Here is a 19,791-nt window from a genome sequence, read left to right on the forward strand (position 1 = left end):
TGGCCGCCTTGCGGTTTGCAAAATAGTCACTTAATACATGCAATTTTAGCCACGGTTGTGTTATAATTTATGCAATTCGTAGCCAAACAGTGTATTATGACAAAAGCGCAAACTTTTTGCTTCCAACCATCCACAATACAGTGGAACGGCAGCAAAACAAAGCACAGATGGATTGGGTACGGGGAACCTGTATAACCGGACATTGAACCGGAAGCATGACTTCAGTGGGTTTAGGCCGGTAATTGGGAAAATCAGTGGCGAATTGCTTTTAGCCTAATTGTTGTGATAAACTTATTAAATAGGTAAGTATCAACTCTATTTGATAAGTTTTATTTGAATGCACTCTGCGTTAGCGGAGTGCAGCCTAAAGAATGGAACTGAGCGATTTGCACTAACTTAAAAGTTAGTTTAATAAAGGGAAAATTTACAATTAGTTTTGATGTTTCCGAGACAGTTCCAAATATCAAATATACAGTATACGCAAGCAGGGGAACTATTAGAATGGCCTTTACAAGTATATGGGGTGTGTTTGGAGCAATGGTTATTGCTGAAATTGTCATTTACAAAAAGTATCCGCGCTCGATGAGGCTTAACTTTTTCGATCACCGAACTTTGTTTTGATCACCAAATCGTCAATTTTAGTCCGAATTGGCTCATTTTTTGTGGGCACGCTCCACTTGAGCCATAATTTGGGATAAAATAAAAAAATTGGGCACAGCGAACCGTTTTGGTCAAGTTTTTACCGATTTCCAAAAAAGTATCCGCGCTCGATGAGGCTTAACTTTTTCGATCACCGAACTTTGTTTTGGTCACCAAATCGTCAATTTTAGTCCGAATTGGCTCATTTTTTGTGGGCATGCTCCACTTGAGCCATAGATTGGGATAAAACAAAAAATTGGGCACAGCGAACCGTTTTGGTCAAGTTTTTACCGATTTCCAAAAAAGTATCCGCGCTCGATGAGGCTTAACTTTTTCGATCACCGAACTTTGTTTTGGTCACCAAATCGTCAATTTTAGTCCGAATTGGCTCATTTTTTGTGGGCATGCTCCACTTGAGCCATAGATTGGGATAAAACAAAAAAATTGGGCACAGCGAACCGTTTTGGTCAAGTTTTTACCGATTTCCAAAAAAGTATCCGCGCTCGATGAGGCTTAACTTTTTCGATCACCGAACTTTGTTTTGGTCACCAAATCGTCAATTTTAGTCCGAATTGGCTCATTTTTTGTGGGCATGCTCCACTTGAGCCATAGATTGGGATAAAACAAAAAAATCTGGCACAGCGAACCATTTTGGACAAGTTTTTACCCATTTCCAAAAAAGTATCCGCGCTCGATGAGGCTTAACTTTTTCGATCACCGAGGCTTTTTGAGGCTCTAAAAAGTGTAAATATCGAATAAAAGTATTCTATGAGGTTTGAATACTCAAAAGAAAAAGCCTACAACACCTGGTGTTCCCAAGCGGTCACCCATCCAAGTACTAACCAGGCCCAATGTTGCTTAACTTCGGTGATCGGACGAGAACCGGTGCATTCAACATGGTATGGTCGTAGGCATTTGCGTGAGCGGGAGCGAATTTATATACAACAGTATTGTATTGTAGTCTTATATTCATATATAGGATTACTTTAACTGGCCGCCTTGCGGTTTGCAAAATAGTCACTTAATACATGCAATTTTAGCCACGGTTGTGTTATAATTTATGCAATTCGTAGCCAAACAGTGTATTATGACAAAAGCGCAAACTTTTTGCTTCCAACCATCCACAATACAGTGGAACGGCAGCAAAACAAAGCACAGATGGATTGGGTACGGGGAACCTGTATAACCGGACATTGAACCGGAAGCATGACTTCAGTGGGTTTAGGCCGGTAATTGGGAAAATCAGTGGCGAATTGCTTTTAGCCTAATTGTTGTGATAAACTTATTAAATAGGTAAGTATCAACTCTATTTGATAAGTTTTATTTGAATGCACTCTGCGTTAGCGGAGTGCAGCCTAAAGAATGGAACTGAGCGATTTGCACTAACTTAAAAGTTAGTTTAATAAAGGGAAAATTTACAATTAGTTTTGATGTTTCCGAGACAGTTCCAAATATCAAATATACAGTATACGCAAGCAGGGGAACTATTAGAATGGCCTTTACAAGTATATGGGGTGTGTTTGGAGCAATGGTTATTGCTGAAATTGTCATTTACAAAAAGTATCCGCGCTCGATGAGGCTTAACTTTTTCGATCACCGAACTTTGTTTTGATCACCAAATCGTCAATTTTAGTCCGAATTGGCTCATTTTTTGTGGGCACGCTCCACTTGAGCCATAATTTGGGATAAAATAAAAAAATTGGGCACAGCGAACCGTTTTGGTCAAGTTTTTACCGATTTCCAAAAAAGTATCCGCGCTCGATGAGGCTTAACTTTTTCGATCACCGAACTTTGTTTTGGTCACCAAATCGTCAATTTTAGTCCGAATTGGCTCATTTTTTGTGGGCATGCTCCACTTGAGCCATAGATTGGGATAAAACAAAAAAATTGGGCACAGCGAACCGTTTTGGTCAAGTTTTTACCGATTTCCAAAAAAGTATCCGCGCTCGATGAGGCTTAACTTTTTCGATCACCGAACTTTGTTTTGGTCACCAAATCGTCAATTTTAGTCCGAATTGGCTCATTTTTTGTGGGCATGCTCCACTTGAGCCATAGATTGGGATAAAACAAAAAAATTGGGCACAGCGAACCGTTTTGGTCAAGTTTTTACCGATTTCCAAAAAAGTATCCGCGCTCGATGAGGCTTAACTTTTTCGATCACCGAACTTTGTTTTGGTCACCAAATCGTCAATTTTAGTCCGAATTGGCTCATTTTTTGTGGGCATGCTCCACTTGAGCCATAGATTGGGATAAAACAAAAAAAACTGGCGCAGCGAACCATTTTGGACAAGTTTTTACCCATTTCCAAAAAAGTATCCGCGCTCGATGAGGCTTAACTTTTTCGATCACCGAGGCTTTTTGAGGCTCTAAAAAGTGTAAATATCGAATAAAAGTATTCTATGAGGTTTGAATACTCAAAAGAAAAAGCCTACAACACCTGGTGTTCCCAAGCGGTCACCCATCCAAGTACTAACCAGGCCCAATGTTGCTTAACTTCGGTGATCGGACGAGAACCGGTGCATTCAACATGGTATGGTCGTAGGCATTTGCGTGAGCGGGAGCGAATTTATATACAACAGTATTGTATTGTAGTCTTATATTCATATATAGGATTACTTTAACTGGCCGCCTTGCGGTTTGCAAAATAGTCACTTAATACATGCAATTTTAGCCACGGTTGTGTTATAATTTATGCAATTCGTAGCCAAACAGTGTATTATGACAAAAGCGCAAACTTTTTGCTTCCAACCATCCACAATACAGTGGAACGGCAGCAAAACAAAGCACAGATGGATTGGGTACGGGGAACCTGTATAACCGGACATTGAACCGGAAGCATGACTTCAGTGGGTTTAGGCCGGTAATTGGGAAAATCAGTGGCGAATTGCTTTTAGCCTAATTGTTGTGATAAACTTATTAAATAGGTAAGTATCAACTCTATTTGATAAGTTTTATTTGAATGCACTCTGCGTTAGCGGAGTGCAGCCTAAAGAATGGAACTGAGCGATTTGCACTAACTTAAAAGTTAGTTTAATAAAGGGAAAATTTACAATTAGTTTTGATGTTTCCGAGACAGTTCCAAATATCAAATATACAGTATACGCAAGCAGGGGAACTATTAGAATGGCCTTTACAAGTATATGGGGTGTGTTTGGAGCAATGGTTATTGCTGAAATTGTCATTTACAAAAAGTATCCGCGCTCGATGAGGCTTAACTTTTTCGATCACCGAACTTTGTTTTGATCACCAAATCGTCAATTTTAGTCCGAATTGGCTCATTTTTTGTGGGCACGCTCCACTTGAGCCATAATTTGGGATAAAATAAAAAAATCTGGCACAGCAAACCATTTTGCACAAGTTTTTACCGATTTCCAAAAAAGTATCCGCGCTCGATGAGGCTTAACTTTTTCGATCACCGAACTTTGTTTTGGTCACCAAATCGTCAATTTTAGTCCGAATTGGCTCATTTTTTGTGGGCATGCTCCACTTGAGCCATAGATTGGGATAAAACAAAAAAATTGGGCACAGCGAACCGTTTTGGTCAAGTTTTTACCGATTTCCAAAAAAGTATCCGCGCTCGATGAGGCTTAACTTTTTCGATCACCGAACTTTGTTTTGGTCACCAAATCGTCAATTTTAGTCCGAATTGGCTCATTTTTTGTGGGCATGCTCCACTTGAGCCATAGATTGGGATAAAACAAAAAAATTGGGCACAGCGAACCGTTTTGGTCAAGTTTTTACCGATTTCCAAAAAAGTATCCGCGCTCGATGAGGCTTAACTTTTTCGATCACCGAACTTTGTTTTGGTCACCAAATCGTCAATTTTAGTCCGAATTGGCTCATTTTTTGTGGGCATGCTCCACTTGAGCCATAGATTGGGATAAAACAAAAAAAACTGGCGCAGCGAACCATTTTGGACAAGTTTTTACCCATTTCCAAAAAAGTATCCGCGCTCGATGAGGCTTAACTTTTTCGATCACCGAGGCTTTTTGAGGCTCTAAAAAGTGTAAATATCGAATAAAAGTATTCTATGAGGTTTGAATACTCAAAAGAAAAAGCCTACAACACCTGGTGTTCCCAAGCGGTCACCCATCCAAGTACTAACCAGGCCCAATGTTGCTTAACTTCGGTGATCGGACGAGAACCGGTGCATTCAACATGGTATGGTCGTAGGCATTTGCGTGAGCGGGAGCGAATTTATATACAACAGTATTGTATTGTAGTCTTATATTCATATATAGGATTACTTTAACTGGCCGCCTTGCGGTTTGCAAAATAGTCACTTAATACATGCAATTTTAGCCACGGTTGTGTTATAATTTATGCAATTCGTAGCCAAACAGTGTATTATGACAAAAGCGCAAACTTTTTGCTTCCAACCATCCACAATACAGTGGAACGGCAGCAAAACAAAGCACAGATGGATTGGGTACGGGGAACCTGTATAACCGGACATTGAACCGGAAGCATGACTTCAGTGGGTTTAGGCCGGTAATTGGGAAAATCAGTGGCGAATTGCTTTTAGCCTAATTGTTGTGATAAACTTATTAAATAGGTAAGTATCAACTCTATTTGATAAGTTTTATTTGAATGCACTCTGCGTTAGCGGAGTGCAGCCTAAAGAATGGAACTGAGCGATTTGCACTAACTTAAAAGTTAGTTTAATAAAGGGAAAATTTACAATTAGTTTTGATGTTTCCGAGACAGTTCCAAATATCAAATATACAGTATACGCAAGCAGGGGAACTATTAGAATGGCCTTTACAAGTATATGGGGTGTGTTTGGAGCAATGGTTATTGCTGAAATTGTCATTTACAAAAAGTATCCGCGCTCGATGAGGCTTAACTTTTTCGATCACCGAACTTTGTTTTGATCACCAAATCGTCAATTTTAGTCCGAATTGGCTCATTTTTTGTGGGCACGCTCCACTTGAGCCATAATTTGGGATAAAATAAAAAAATTGGGCACAGCGAACCGTTTTGGTCAAGTTTTTACCGATTTCCAAAAAAGTATCCGCGCTCGATGAGGCTTAACTTTTTCGATCACCGAACTTTGTTTTGGTCACCAAATCGTCAATTTTAGTCCGAATTGGCTCATTTTTTGTGGGCATGCTCCACTTGAGCCATAGATTGGGATAAAACAAAAAAAACTGGCGCAGCGAACCATTTTGGACAAGTTTTTACCCATTTCCAAAAAAGTATCCGCGCTCGATGAGGCTTAACTTTTTCGATCACCGAGGCTTTTTGAGGCTCTAAAAAGTGTAAATATCGAATAAAAGTATTCTATGAGGTTTGAATACTCAAAAGAAAAAGCCTACAACACCTGGTGTTCCCAAGCGGTCACCCATCCAAGTACTAACCAGGCCCAATGTTGCTTAACTTCGGTGATCGGACGAGAACCGGTGCATTCAACATGGTATGGTCGTAGGCATTTGCGTGAGCGGGAGCGAATTTATATACAACAGTATTGTATTGTAGTCTTATATTCATATATAGGATTACTTTAACTGGCCGCCTTGCGGTTTGCAAAATAGTCACTTAATACATGCAATTTTAGCCACGGTTGTGTTATAATTTATGCAATTCGTAGCCAAACAGTGTATTATGACAAAAGCGCAAACTTTTTGCTTCCAACCATCCACAATACAGTGGAACGGCAGCAAAACAAAGCACAGATGGATTGGGTACGGGGAACCTGTATAACCGGACATTGAACCGGAAGCATGACTTCAGTGGGTTTAGGCCGGTAATTGGGAAAATCAGTGGCGAATTGCTTTTAGCCTAATTGTTGTGATAAACTTATTAAATAGGTAAGTATCAACTCTATTTGATAAGTTTTATTTGAATGCACTCTGCGTTAGCGGAGTGCAGCCTAAAGAATGGAACTGAGCGATTTGCACTAACTTAAAAGTTAGTTTAATAAAGGGAAAATTTACAATTAGTTTTGATGTTTCCGAGACAGTTCCAAATATCAAATATACAGTATACGCAAGCAGGGGAACTATTAGAATGGCCTTTACAAGTATATGGGGTGTGTTTGGAGCAATGGTTATTGCTGAAATTGTCATTTACAAAAAGTATCCGCGCTCGATGAGGCTTAACTTTTTCGATCACCGAACTTTGTTTTGATCACCAAATCGTCAATTTTAGTCCGAATTGGCTCATTTTTTGTGGGCACGCTCCACTTGAGCCATAATTTGGGATAAAATAAAAAAATCTGGCACAGCAAACCATTTTGCACAAGTTTTTACCGATTTCCAAAAAAGTATCCGCGCTCGATGAGGCTTAACTTTTTCGATCACCGAACTTTGTTTTGGTCACCAAATCGTCAATTTTAGTCCGAATTGGCTCATTTTTTGTGGGCATGCTCCACTTGAGCCATAGATTGGGATAAAACAAAAAAATTGGGCACAGCGAACCGTTTTGGTCAAGTTTTTACCGATTTCCAAAAAAGTATCCGCGCTCGATGAGGCTTAACTTTTTCGATCACCGAACTTTGTTTTGGTCACCAAATCGTCAATTTTAGTCCGAATTGGCTCATTTTTTGTGGGCATGCTCCACTTGAGCCATAGATTGGGATAAAACAAAAAAATTGGGCACAGCGAACCGTTTTGGTCAAGTTTTTACCGATTTCCAAAAAAGTATCCGCGCTCGATGAGGCTTAACTTTTTCGATCACCGAACTTTGTTTTGGTCACCAAATCGTCAATTTTAGTCCGAATTGGCTCATTTTTTGTGGGCATGCTCCACTTGAGCCATAGATTGGGATAAAACAAAAAAAACTGGCGCAGCGAACCATTTTGGACAAGTTTTTACCCATTTCCAAAAAAGTATCCGCGCTCGATGAGGCTTAACTTTTTCGATCACCGAGGCTTTTTGAGGCTCTAAAAAGTGTAAATATCGAATAAAAGTATTCTATGAGGTTTGAATACTCAAAAGAAAAAGCCTACAACACCTGGTGTTCCCAAGCGGTCACCCATCCAAGTACTAACCAGGCCCAATGTTGCTTAACTTCGGTGATCGGACGAGAACCGGTGCATTCAACATGGTATGGTCGTAGGCATTTGCGTGAGCGGGAGCGAATTTATATACAACAGTATTGTATTGTAGTCTTATATTCATATATAGGATTACTTTAACTGGCCGCCTTGCGGTTTGCAAAATAGTCACTTAATACATGCAATTTTAGCCACGGTTGTGTTATAATTTATGCAATTCGTAGCCAAACAGTGTATTATGACAAAAGCGCAAACTTTTTGCTTCCAACCATCCACAATACAGTGGAACGGCAGCAAAACAAAGCACAGATGGATTGGGTACGGGGAACCTGTATAACCGGACATTGAACCGGAAGCATGACTTCAGTGGGTTTAGGCCGGTAATTGGGAAAATCAGTGGCGAATTGCTTTTAGCCTAATTGTTGTGATAAACTTATTAAATAGGTAAGTATCAACTCTATTTGATAAGTTTTATTTGAATGCACTCTGCGTTAGCGGAGTGCAGCCTAAAGAATGGAACTGAGCGATTTGCACTAACTTAAAAGTTAGTTTAATAAAGGGAAAATTTACAATTAGTTTTGATGTTTCCGAGACAGTTCCAAATATCAAATATACAGTATACGCAAGCAGGGGAACTATTAGAATGGCCTTTACAAGTATATGGGGTGTGTTTGGAGCAATGGTTATTGCTGAAATTGTCATTTACAAAAAGTATCCGCGCTCGATGAGGCTTAACTTTTTCGATCACCGAACTTTGTTTTGATCACCAAATCGTCAATTTTAGTCCGAATTGGCTCATTTTTTGTGGGCACGCTCCACTTGAGCCATAATTTGGGATAAAATAAAAAAATTGGGCACAGCGAACCGTTTTGGTCAAGTTTTTACCGATTTCCAAAAAAGTATCCGCGCTCGATGAGGCTTAACTTTTTCGATCACCGAACTTTGTTTTGGTCACCAAATCGTCAATTTTAGTCCGAATTGGCTCATTTTTTGTGGGCATGCTCCACTTGAGCCATAGATTGGGATAAAACAAAAAAATTGGGCACAGCGAACCGTTTTGGTCAAGTTTTTACCGATTTCCAAAAAAGTATCCGCGCTCGATGAGGCTTAACTTTTTCGATCACCGAACTTTGTTTTGGTCACCAAATCGTCAATTTTAGTCCGAATTGGCTCATTTTTTGTGGGCATGCTCCACTTGAGCCATAGATTGGGATAAAACAAAAAAATCTGGCACAGCGAACCATTTTGGACAAGTTTTTACCCATTTCCAAAAAAGTATCCGCGCTCGATGAGGCTTAACTTTTTCGATCACCGAGGCTTTTTGAGGCTCTAAAAAGTGTAAATATCGAATAAAAGTATTCTATGAGGTTTGAATACTCAAAAGAAAAAGCCTACAACACCTGGTGTTCCCAAGCGGTCACCCATCCAAGTACTAACCAGGCCCAATGTTGCTTAACTTCGGTGATCGGACGAGAACCGGTGCATTCAACATGGTATGGTCGTAGGCATTTGCGTGAGCGGGAGCGAATTTATATACAACAGTATTGTATTGTAGTCTTATATTCATATATAGGATTACTTTAACTGGCCGCCTTGCGGTTTGCAAAATAGTCACTTAATACATGCAATTTTAGCCACGGTTGTGTTATAATTTATGCAATTCGTAGCCAAACAGTGTATTATGACAAAAGCGCAAACTTTTTGCTTCCAACCATCCACAATACAGTGGAACGGCAGCAAAACAAAGCACAGATGGATTGGGTACGGGGAACCTGTATAACCGGACATTGAACCGGAAGCATGACTTCAGTGGGTTTAGGCCGGTAATTGGGAAAATCAGTGGCGAATTGCTTTTAGCCTAATTGTTGTGATAAACTTATTAAATAGGTAAGTATCAACTCTATTTGATAAGTTTTATTTGAATGCACTCTGCGTTAGCGGAGTGCAGCCTAAAGAATGGAACTGAGCGATTTGCACTAACTTAAAAGTTAGTTTAATAAAGGGAAAATTTACAATTAGTTTTGATGTTTCCGAGACAGTTCCAAATATCAAATATACAGTATACGCAAGCAGGGGAACTATTAGAATGGCCTTTACAAGTATATGGGGTGTGTTTGGAGCAATGGTTATTGCTGAAATTGTCATTTACAAAAAGTATCCGCGCTCGATGAGGCTTAACTTTTTCGATCACCGAACTTTGTTTTGATCACCAAATCGTCAATTTTAGTCCGAATTGGCTCATTTTTTGTGGGCACGCTCCACTTGAGCCATAATTTGGGATAAAATAAAAAAATCTGGCACAGCAAACCATTTTGCACAAGTTTTTACCGATTTCCAAAAAAGTATCCGCGCTCGATGAGGCTTAACTTTTTCGATCACCGAACTTTGTTTTGGTCACCAAATCGTCAATTTTAGTCCGAATTGGCTCATTTTTTGTGGGCATGCTCCACTTGAGCCATAGATTGGGATAAAACAAAAAAATTGGGCACAGCGAACCGTTTTGGTCAAGTTTTTACCGATTTCCAAAAAAGTATCCGCGCTCGATGAGGCTTAACTTTTTCGATCACCGAACTTTGTTTTGGTCACCAAATCGTCAATTTTAGTCCGAATTGGCTCATTTTTTGTGGGCATGCTCCACTTGAGCCATAGATTGGGATAAAACAAAAAAATTGGGCACAGCGAACCGTTTTGGTCAAGTTTTTACCGATTTCCAAAAAAGTATCCGCGCTCGATGAGGCTTAACTTTTTCGATCACCGAACTTTGTTTTGGTCACCAAATCGTCAATTTTAGTCCGAATTGGCTCATTTTTTGTGGGCATGCTCCACTTGAGCCATAGATTGGGATAAAACAAAAAAAACTGGCGCAGCGAACCATTTTGGACAAGTTTTTACCCATTTCCAAAAAAGTATCCGCGCTCGATGAGGCTTAACTTTTTCGATCACCGAGGCTTTTTGAGGCTCTAAAAAGTGTAAATATCGAATAAAAGTATTCTATGAGGTTTGAATACTCAAAAGAAAAAGCCTACAACACCTGGTGTTCCCAAGCGGTCACCCATCCAAGTACTAACCAGGCCCAATGTTGCTTAACTTCGGTGATCGGACGAGAACCGGTGCATTCAACATGGTATGGTCGTAGGCATTTGCGTGAGCGGGAGCGAATTTATATACAACAGTATTGTATTGTAGTCTTATATTCATATATAGGATTACTTTAACTGGCCGCCTTGCGGTTTGCAAAATAGTCACTTAATACATGCAATTTTAGCCACGGTTGTGTTATAATTTATGCAATTCGTAGCCAAACAGTGTATTATGACAAAAGCGCAAACTTTTTGCTTCCAACCATCCACAATACAGTGGAACGGCAGCAAAACAAAGCACAGATGGATTGGGTACGGGGAACCTGTATAACCGGACATTGAACCGGAAGCATGACTTCAGTGGGTTTAGGCCGGTAATTGGGAAAATCAGTGGCGAATTGCTTTTAGCCTAATTGTTGTGATAAACTTATTAAATAGGTAAGTATCAACTCTATTTGATAAGTTTTATTTGAATGCACTCTGCGTTAGCGGAGTGCAGCCTAAAGAATGGAACTGAGCGATTTGCACTAACTTAAAAGTTAGTTTAATAAAGGGAAAATTTACAATTAGTTTTGATGTTTCCGAGACAGTTCCAAATATCAAATATACAGTATACGCAAGCAGGGGAACTATTAGAATGGCCTTTACAAGTATATGGGGTGTGTTTGGAGCAATGGTTATTGCTGAAATTGTCATTTACAAAAAGTATCCGCGCTCGATGAGGCTTAACTTTTTCGATCACCGAACTTTGTTTTGGTCACCAAATCGTCAATTTTAGTCCGAATTGGCTCATTTTTTGTGGGCATGCTCCACTTGAGCCATAGATTGGGATAAAACAAAAAAATTGGGCACAGCGAACCGTTTTGGTCAAGTTTTTACCGATTTCCAAAAAAGTATCCGCGCTCGATGAGGCTTAACTTTTTCGATCACCGAACTTTGTTTTGGTCACCAAATCGTCAATTTTAGTCCGAATTGGCTCATTTTTTGTGGGCATGCTCCACTTGAGCCATAGATTGGGATAAAACAAAAAAATTGGGCACAGCGAACCGTTTTGGTCAAGTTTTTACCGATTTCCAAAAAAGTATCCGCGCTCGATGAGGCTTAACTTTTTCGATCACCGAACTTTGTTTTGGTCACCAAATCGTCAATTTTAGTCCGAATTGGCTCATTTTTTGTGGGCATGCTCCACTTGAGCCATAGATTGGGATAAAACAAAAAAAACTGGCGCAGCGAACCATTTTGGACAAGTTTTTACCCATTTCCAAAAAAGTATCCGCGCTCGATGAGGCTTAACTTTTTCGATCACCGAGGCTTTTTGAGGCTCTAAAAAGTGTAAATATCGAATAAAAGTATTCTATGAGGTTTGAATACTCAAAAGAAAAAGCCTACAACACCTGGTGTTCCCAAGCGGTCACCCATCCAAGTACTAACCAGGCCCAATGTTGCTTAACTTCGGTGATCGGACGAGAACCGGTGCATTCAACATGGTATGGTCGTAGGCATTTGCGTGAGCGGGAGCGAATTTATATACAACAGTATTGTATTGTAGTCTTATATTCATATATAGGATTACTTTAACTGGCCGCCTTGCGGTTTGCAAAATAGTCACTTAATACATGCAATTTTAGCCACGGTTGTGTTATAATTTATGCAATTCGTAGCCAAACAGTGTATTATGACAAAAGCGCAAACTTTTTGCTTCCAACCATCCACAATACAGTGGAACGGCAGCAAAACAAAGCACAGATGGATTGGGTACGGGGAACCTGTATAACCGGACATTGAACCGGAAGCATGACTTCAGTGGGTTTAGGCCGGTAATTGGGAAAATCAGTGGCGAATTGCTTTTAGCCTAATTGTTGTGATAAACTTATTAAATAGGTAAGTATCAACTCTATTTGATAAGTTTTATTTGAATGCACTCTGCGTTAGCGGAGTGCAGCCTAAAGAATGGAACTGAGCGATTTGCACTAACTTAAAAGTTAGTTTAATAAAGGGAAAATTTACAATTAGTTTTGATGTTTCCGAGACAGTTCCAAATATCAAATATACAGTATACGCAAGCAGGGGAACTATTAGAATGGCCTTTACAAGTATATGGGGTGTGTTTGGAGCAATGGTTATTGCTGAAATTGTCATTTACAAAAAGTATCCGCGCTCGATGAGGCTTAACTTTTTCGATCACCGAACTTTGTTTTGATCACCAAATCGTCAATTTTAGTCCGAATTGGCTCATTTTTTGTGGGCACGCTCCACTTGAGCCATAATTTGGGATAAAATAAAAAAATTGGGCACAGCGAACCGTTTTGGTCAAGTTTTTACCGATTTCCAAAAAAGTATCCGCGCTCGATGAGGCTTAACTTTTTCGATCACCGAACTTTGTTTTGGTCACCAAATCGTCAATTTTAGTCCGAATTGGCTCATTTTTTGTGGGCATGCTCCACTTGAGCCATAGATTGGGATAAAACAAAAAAATTGGGCACAGCGAACCGTTTTGGTCAAGTTTTTACCGATTTCCAAAAAAGTATCCGCGCTCGATGAGGCTTAACTTTTTCGATCACCGAACTTTGTTTTGGTCACCAAATCGTCAATTTTAGTCCGAATTGGCTCATTTTTTGTGGGCATGCTCCACTTGAGCCATAGATTGGGATAAAACAAAAAAATCTGGCACAGCGAACCATTTTGGACAAGTTTTTACCCATTTCCAAAAAAGTATCCGCGCTCGATGAGGCTTAACTTTTTCGATCACCGAGGCTTTTTGAGGCTCTAAAAAGTGTAAATATCGAATAAAAGTATTCTATGAGGTTTGAATACTCAAAAGAAAAAGCCTACAACACCTGGTGTTCCCAAGCGGTCACCCATCCAAGTACTAACCAGGCCCAATGTTGCTTAACTTCGGTGATCGGACGAGAACCGGTGCATTCAACATGGTATGGTCGTAGGCATTTGCGTGAGCGGGAGCGAATTTATATACAACAGTATTGTATTGTAGTCTTATATTCATATATAGGATTACTTTAACTGGCCGCCTTGCGGTTTGCAAAATAGTCACTTAATACATGCAATTTTAGCCACGGTTGTGTTATAATTTATGCAATTCGTAGCCAAACAGTGTATTATGACAAAAGCGCAAACTTTTTGCTTCCAACCATCCACAATACAGTGGAACGGCAGCAAAACAAAGCACAGATGGATTGGGTACGGGGAACCTGTATAACCGGACATTGAACCGGAAGCATGACTTCAGTGGGTTTAGGCCGGTAATTGGGAAAATCAGTGGCGAATTGCTTTTAGCCTAATTGTTGTGATAAACTTATTAAATAGGTAAGTATCAACTCTATTTGATAAGTTTTATTTGAATGCACTCTGCGTTAGCGGAGTGCAGCCTAAAGAATGGAACTGAGCGATTTGCACTAACTTAAAAGTTAGTTTAATAAAGGGAAAATTTACAATTAGTTTTGATGTTTCCGAGACAGTTCCAAATATCAAATATACAGTATACGCAAGCAGGGGAACTATTAGAATGGCCTTTACAAGTATATGGGGTGTGTTTGGAGCAATGGTTATTGCTGAAATTGTCATTTACAAAAAGTATCCGCGCTCGATGAGGCTTAACTTTTTCGATCACCGAACTTTGTTTTGATCACCAAATCGTCAATTTTAGTCCGAATTGGCTCATTTTTTGTGGGCACGCTCCACTTGAGCCATAATTTGGGATAAAATAAAAAAATTGGGCACAGCGAACCGTTTTGGTCAAGTTTTTACCGATTTCCAAAAAAGTATCCGCGCTCGATGAGGCTTAACTTTTTCGATCACCGAACTTTGTTTTGGTCACCAAATCGTCAATTTTAGTCCGAATTGGCTCATTTTTTGTGGGCATGCTCCACTTGAGCCATAGATTGGGATAAAACAAAAAAATCTGGCACAGCGAACCATTTTGGACAAGTTTTTACCCATTTCCAAAAAAGTATCCGCGCTCGATGAGGCTTAACTTTTTCGATCACCGAGGCTTTTTGAGGCTCTAAAAAGTGTAAATATCGAATAAAAGTATTCTATGAGGTTTGAATACTCAAAAGAAAAAGCCTACAACACCTGGTGTTCCCAAGCGGTCACCCATCCAAGTACTAACCAGGCCCAATGTTGCTTAACTTCGGTGATCGGACGAGAACCGGTGCATTCAACATGGTATGGTCGTAGGCATTTGCGTGAGCGGGAGCGAATTTATATACAACAGTATTGTATTGTAGTCTTATATTCATATATAGGATTACTTTAACTGGCCGCCTTGCGGTTTGCAAAATAGTCACTTAATACATGCAATTTTAGCCACGGTTGTGTTATAATTTATGCAATTCGTAGCCAAACAGTGTATTATGACAAAAGCGCAAACTTTTTGCTTCCAACCATCCACAATACAGTGGAACGGCAGCAAAACAAAGCACAGATGGATTGGGTACGGGGAACCTGTATAACCGGACATTGAACCGGAAGCATGACTTCAGTGGGTTTAGGCCGGTAATTGGGAAAATCAGTGGCGAATTGCTTTTAGCCTAATTGTTGTGATAAACTTATTAAATAGGTAAGTATCAACTCTATTTGATAAGTTTTATTTGAATGCACTCTGCGTTAGCGGAGTGCAGCCTAAAGAATGGAACTGAGCGATTTGCACTAACTTAAAAGTTAGTTTAATAAAGGGAAAATTTACAATTAGTTTTGATGTTTCCGAGACAGTTCCAAATATCAAATATACAGTATACGCAAGCAGGGGAACTATTAGAATGGCCTTTACAAGTATATGGGGTGTGTTTGGAGCAACGGTTATTGCTGAAATTGTCATTTACAAAAAGTATCCGCGCTCGATGAGGCTTAACTTTTTCGATCACCGAACTTTGTTTTGATCACCAAATCGTCAATTTTAGTCCGAATTGGCTCATTTTTTGTGGGCACGCTCCACTTGAGCCATAATTTGGGATAAAATAAAAAAATTGGGCACAGCGAACCGTTTTGGTCAAGTTTTTACCGATTTCCAAAAAAGTATCCGCGCTCGATGAGGCTTAACTTTTTCGATCACCGAACTTTGTTTTGGTCACCAAATCGTCAATTTTAGTCCGAATTGGCTCATTTTTTGTGGGCATGCTCCACTTGAGCCATAGATTGGGATAAAACAAAAAAATTGGGCACAGCGAACCGTTTTGGTCAAGTTTTTACCGATTTCCAAAAAAGTATCCGCGCTCGATGAGGCTTAACTTTTTCGATCACCGAACTTTGTTTTGGTCACCAAATCGTCAATTTTAGTCCGAATTGGCTCATTTTTTGTGGGCATGCTCCACTTGAGCCATAGATTGGGATAAAACAAAAAAATCTGGCACAGCGAACCATTTTGGACAAGTTTTTACCCATTTCCAAAAAAGTATCCGCGCTCGATGAGGCTTAACTTTTTCGATCACCGAGGCTTTTTGAGGCTCTAAAAAGTGTAAATATCGAATAAAAGTATTCTATGAGGTTTGAATACTCAAAAGAAAAAGCCTACAACACCTGGTGTTCCCAAGCGGTCACCCATCCAAGTACTAACCAGGCCCAATGTTGCTTAACTTCGGTGATCGGACGAGAACCGGTGCATTCAACATGGTATGGTCGTAGGCATTTGCGTGAGCGGGAGCGAATTTATATACAACAGTATTGTATTGTAGTCTTATATTCATATATAGGATTACTTTAACTGGCCGCCTTGCGGTTTGCAAAATAGTCACTTAATACATGCAATTTTAGCCACGGTTGTGTTATAATTTATGCAATTCGTAGCCAAACAGTGTATTATGACAAAAGCGCAAACTTTTTGCTTCCAACCATCCACAATACAGTGGAACGGCAGCAAAACAAAGCACAGATGGATTGGGTACGGGGAACCTGTATAACCGGACATTGAACCGGAAGCATGACTTCAGTGGGTTTAGGCCGGTAATTGGGAAAATCAGTGGCGAATTGCTTTTAGCCTAATTGTTGTGATAAACTTATTAAATAGGTAAGTATCAACTCTATTTGATAAGTTTTATTTGAATGCACTCTGCGTTAGCGGAGTGCAGCCTAAAGAATGGAACTGAGCGATTTGCACTAACTTAAAAGTTAGTTTAATAAAGGGAAAATTTACAATTAGTTTTGATGTTTCCGAGACAGTTCCAAATATCAAATATACAGTATACGCAAGCAGGGGAACTATTAGAATGGCCTTTACAAGTATATGGGGTGTGTTTGGAGCAATGGTTATTGCTGAAATTGTCATTTACAAAAAGTATCCGCGCTCGATGAGGCTTAACTTTTTCGATCACCGAACTTTGTTTTGATCACCAAATCGTCAATTTTAGTCCGAATTGGCTCATTTTTTGTGGGCACGCTCCACTTGAGCCATAATTTGGGATAAAATAAAAAAATTGGGCACAGCGAACCGTTTTGGTCAAGTTTTTACCGATTTCCAAAAAAGTATCCGCGCTCGATGAGGCTTAACTTTTTCGATCACCGAACTTTGTTTTGGTCACCAAATCGTCAATTTTAGTCCGAATTGGCTCATTTTTTGTGGGCATGCTCCACTTGAGCCATAGATTGGGATAAAACAAAAAAATCTGGCACAGCGAACCATTTTGGACAAGTTTTTACCCATTTCCAAAAAAGTATCCGCGCTCGATGAGGCTTAACTTTTTCGATCACCGAGGCTTTTTGAGGCTCTAAAAAGTGTAAATATCGAATAAAAGTATTCTATGAGGTTTGAATACTCAAAAGAAAAAGCCTACAACACCTGGTGTTCCCAAGCGGTCACCCATCCAAGTACTAACCAGGCCCAATGTTGCTTAACTTCGGTGATCGGACGAGAACCGGTGCATTCAACATGGTATGGTCGTAGGCATTTGCGTGAGCGGGAGCGAATTTATATACAACAGTATTGTATTGTAGTCTTATATTCATATATAGGATTACTTTAACTGGCCGCCTTGCGGTTTGCAAAATAGTCACTTAATACATGCAATTTTAGCCACGGTTGTGTTATAATTTATGCAATTCGTAGCCAAACAGTGTATTATGACAAAAGCGCAAACTTTTTGCTTCCAACCATCCACAATACAGTGGAACGGCAGCAAAACAAAGCACAGATGGATTGGGTACGGGGAACCTGTATAACCGGACATTGAACCGGAAGCATGACTTCAGTGGGTTTAGGCCGGTAATTGGGAAAATCAGTGGCGAATTGCTTTTAGCCTAATTGTTGTGATAAACTTATTAAATAGGTAAGTATCAACTCTATTTGATAAGTTTTATTTGAATGCACTCTGCGTTAGCGGAGTGCAGCCTAAAGAATGGAACTGAGCGATTTGCACTAACTTAAAAGTTAGTTTAATAAAGGGAAAATTTACAATTAGTTTTGATGTTTCCGAGACAGTTCCAAATATCAAATATACAGTATACGCAAGCAGGGGAACTATTAGAATGGCCTTTACAAGTATATGGGGTGTGTTTGGAGCAACGGTTATTGCTGAAATTGTCATTTACAAAAAGTATCCGCGCTCGATGAGGCTTAACTTTTTCGATCACCGAACTTTGTTTTGATCACCAAATCGTCAATTTTAGTCCGAATTGGCTCATTTTTTGTGGGCACGCTCCACTTGAGCCATAATTTGGGATAAAATAAAAAAATTGGGCACAGCGAACCGTTTTGGTCAAGTTTTTACCGATTTCCAAAAAAGTATCCGCGCTCGATGAGGCTTAACTTTTTCGATCACCGAACTTTGTTTTGGTCACCAAATCGTCAATTTTAGTCCGAATTGGCTCATTTTTTGTGGGCATGCTCCACTTGAGCCATAGATTGGGATAAAACAAAAAAATCTGGCACAGCGAACCATTTTGGACAAGTTTTTACCCATTTCCAAAAAAGTATCCGCGCTCGATGAGGCTTAACTTTTTCGATCACCGAGGCTTTTTGAGGCTCTAAAAAGTGTAAATATCGAATAAAAGTATTCTATGAGGTTTGAATACTCAAAAGAAAAAGCCTACAACACCTGGTGTTCCCAAGCGGTCACCCATCCAAGTACTAACCAGGCCCAATGTTGCTTAACTTCGGTGATCGGACGAGAACCGGTGCATTCAACATGGTATGGTCGTAGGCATTTGCGTGAGCGGGAGCGAATTTATATACAACAGTATTGTATTGTAGTCTTATATTCATATATAGGATTACTTTAACTGGCCGCCTTGCGGTTTGCAAAATAGTCACTTAATACATGCAATTTTAGCCACGGTTGTGTTATAATTTATGCAATTCGTAGCCAAACAGTGTATTATGACAAAAGCGCAAACTTTTTGCTTCCAACCATCCACAATACAGTGGAACGGCAGCAAAACAAAGCACAGATGGATTGGGTACGGGGAACCTGTATAACCGGACATTGAACCGGAAGCATGACTTCAGTGGGTTTAGGCCGGTAATTGGGAAAATCAGTGGCGAATTGCTTTTAGCCTAATTGTTGTGATAAACTTATTAAATAGGTAAGTATCAACTCTATTTGATAAGTTTTATTTGAATGCACTCTGCGTTAGCGGAGTGCAGCCTAAAGAATGGAACTGAGCGATTTGCACTAACTTAAAAGTTAGTTTAATAAAGGGAAAATTTACAATTAGTTTTGATGTTTCCGAGACAGTTCCAAATATCAAATATACAGTATACGCAAGCAGGGGAACTATTAGAATGGCCTTTACAAGTATATGGGGTGTGTTTGGAGCAATGGTTATTGCTGAAATTGTCATTTACAAAAAGTATCCGCGCTCGATGAGGCTTAACTTTTTCGATCACCGAACTTTGTTTTGATCACCAAATCGTCAATTTTAGTCCGAATTGGCTCATTTTTTGTGGGCACGCTCCACTTGAGCCATAATTTGGGATAAAATAAAAAAATTGGGCACAGCGAACCGTTTTGGTCAAGTTTTTACCGATTTCCAAAAAAGTATCCGCGCTCGATGAGGCTTAACTTTTTCGATCACCGAACTTTGTTTTGGTCACCAAATCGTCAATTTTAGTCCGAATTGGCTCAT

At 39.7% G+C, this 19,791-nt stretch overlaps 13 non-coding genes across 13 annotated transcripts; all 13 read right to left on the minus strand.

The window, feature by feature from the left end:
* Positions 1 to 1,433: 1,433 nt before the first annotated feature.
* LOC142355466 (5S ribosomal RNA) lies at positions 1,434 to 1,552 on the minus strand. The gene has a single exon (XR_012761222.1). It is a non-coding gene; the product is annotated as a 5S ribosomal RNA (ribosomal RNA).
* A 1,512-nt stretch (positions 1,553 to 3,064) lies between these two features.
* On the minus strand, positions 3,065 to 3,183 carry LOC142355467 (5S ribosomal RNA). The gene has a single exon (XR_012761223.1). It is a non-coding gene; the product is annotated as a 5S ribosomal RNA (ribosomal RNA).
* A 1,512-nt stretch (positions 3,184 to 4,695) lies between these two features.
* Positions 4,696 to 4,814, minus strand: LOC142355468 (5S ribosomal RNA). Its single transcript, XR_012761224.1, has one exon. It is a non-coding gene; the product is annotated as a 5S ribosomal RNA (ribosomal RNA).
* Positions 4,815 to 5,950: 1,136 nt separating this feature from the next.
* Positions 5,951 to 6,069, minus strand: LOC142355470 (5S ribosomal RNA). Its single transcript, XR_012761225.1, has one exon. It is a non-coding gene; the product is annotated as a 5S ribosomal RNA (ribosomal RNA).
* Positions 6,070 to 7,581: 1,512 nt separating this feature from the next.
* LOC142355471 (5S ribosomal RNA) lies at positions 7,582 to 7,700 on the minus strand. The gene has a single exon (XR_012761226.1). It is a non-coding gene; the product is annotated as a 5S ribosomal RNA (ribosomal RNA).
* A 1,324-nt stretch (positions 7,701 to 9,024) lies between these two features.
* On the minus strand, positions 9,025 to 9,143 carry LOC142355472 (5S ribosomal RNA). Its single transcript, XR_012761227.1, has one exon. It is a non-coding gene; the product is annotated as a 5S ribosomal RNA (ribosomal RNA).
* Positions 9,144 to 10,655: 1,512 nt separating this feature from the next.
* On the minus strand, positions 10,656 to 10,774 carry LOC142355473 (5S ribosomal RNA). Its single transcript, XR_012761228.1, has one exon. It is a non-coding gene; the product is annotated as a 5S ribosomal RNA (ribosomal RNA).
* Positions 10,775 to 12,098: 1,324 nt separating this feature from the next.
* LOC142355474 (5S ribosomal RNA) lies at positions 12,099 to 12,217 on the minus strand. The gene has a single exon (XR_012761229.1). It is a non-coding gene; the product is annotated as a 5S ribosomal RNA (ribosomal RNA).
* Positions 12,218 to 13,541: 1,324 nt separating this feature from the next.
* On the minus strand, positions 13,542 to 13,660 carry LOC142355475 (5S ribosomal RNA). The gene has a single exon (XR_012761230.1). It is a non-coding gene; the product is annotated as a 5S ribosomal RNA (ribosomal RNA).
* A 1,136-nt stretch (positions 13,661 to 14,796) lies between these two features.
* On the minus strand, positions 14,797 to 14,915 carry LOC142355477 (5S ribosomal RNA). Its single transcript, XR_012761232.1, has one exon. It is a non-coding gene; the product is annotated as a 5S ribosomal RNA (ribosomal RNA).
* A 1,324-nt stretch (positions 14,916 to 16,239) lies between these two features.
* On the minus strand, positions 16,240 to 16,358 carry LOC142355478 (5S ribosomal RNA). The gene has a single exon (XR_012761233.1). It is a non-coding gene; the product is annotated as a 5S ribosomal RNA (ribosomal RNA).
* Positions 16,359 to 17,494: 1,136 nt separating this feature from the next.
* LOC142355479 (5S ribosomal RNA) lies at positions 17,495 to 17,613 on the minus strand. Its single transcript, XR_012761234.1, has one exon. It is a non-coding gene; the product is annotated as a 5S ribosomal RNA (ribosomal RNA).
* Positions 17,614 to 18,749: 1,136 nt separating this feature from the next.
* LOC142355480 (5S ribosomal RNA) lies at positions 18,750 to 18,868 on the minus strand. The gene has a single exon (XR_012761235.1). It is a non-coding gene; the product is annotated as a 5S ribosomal RNA (ribosomal RNA).
* Between the last annotated feature and the right edge of the window lie 923 nt (positions 18,869 to 19,791).

The sequence above is a fragment of the Convolutriloba macropyga genome, unplaced genomic scaffold (genome assembly GCF_964194025.1).
Source record: "Convolutriloba macropyga unplaced genomic scaffold, txConMacr16.3 SCAFFOLD_1079, whole genome shotgun sequence".
Lineage (NCBI taxonomy): Eukaryota > Metazoa > Xenacoelomorpha > Acoela > Convolutidae > Convolutriloba > Convolutriloba macropyga.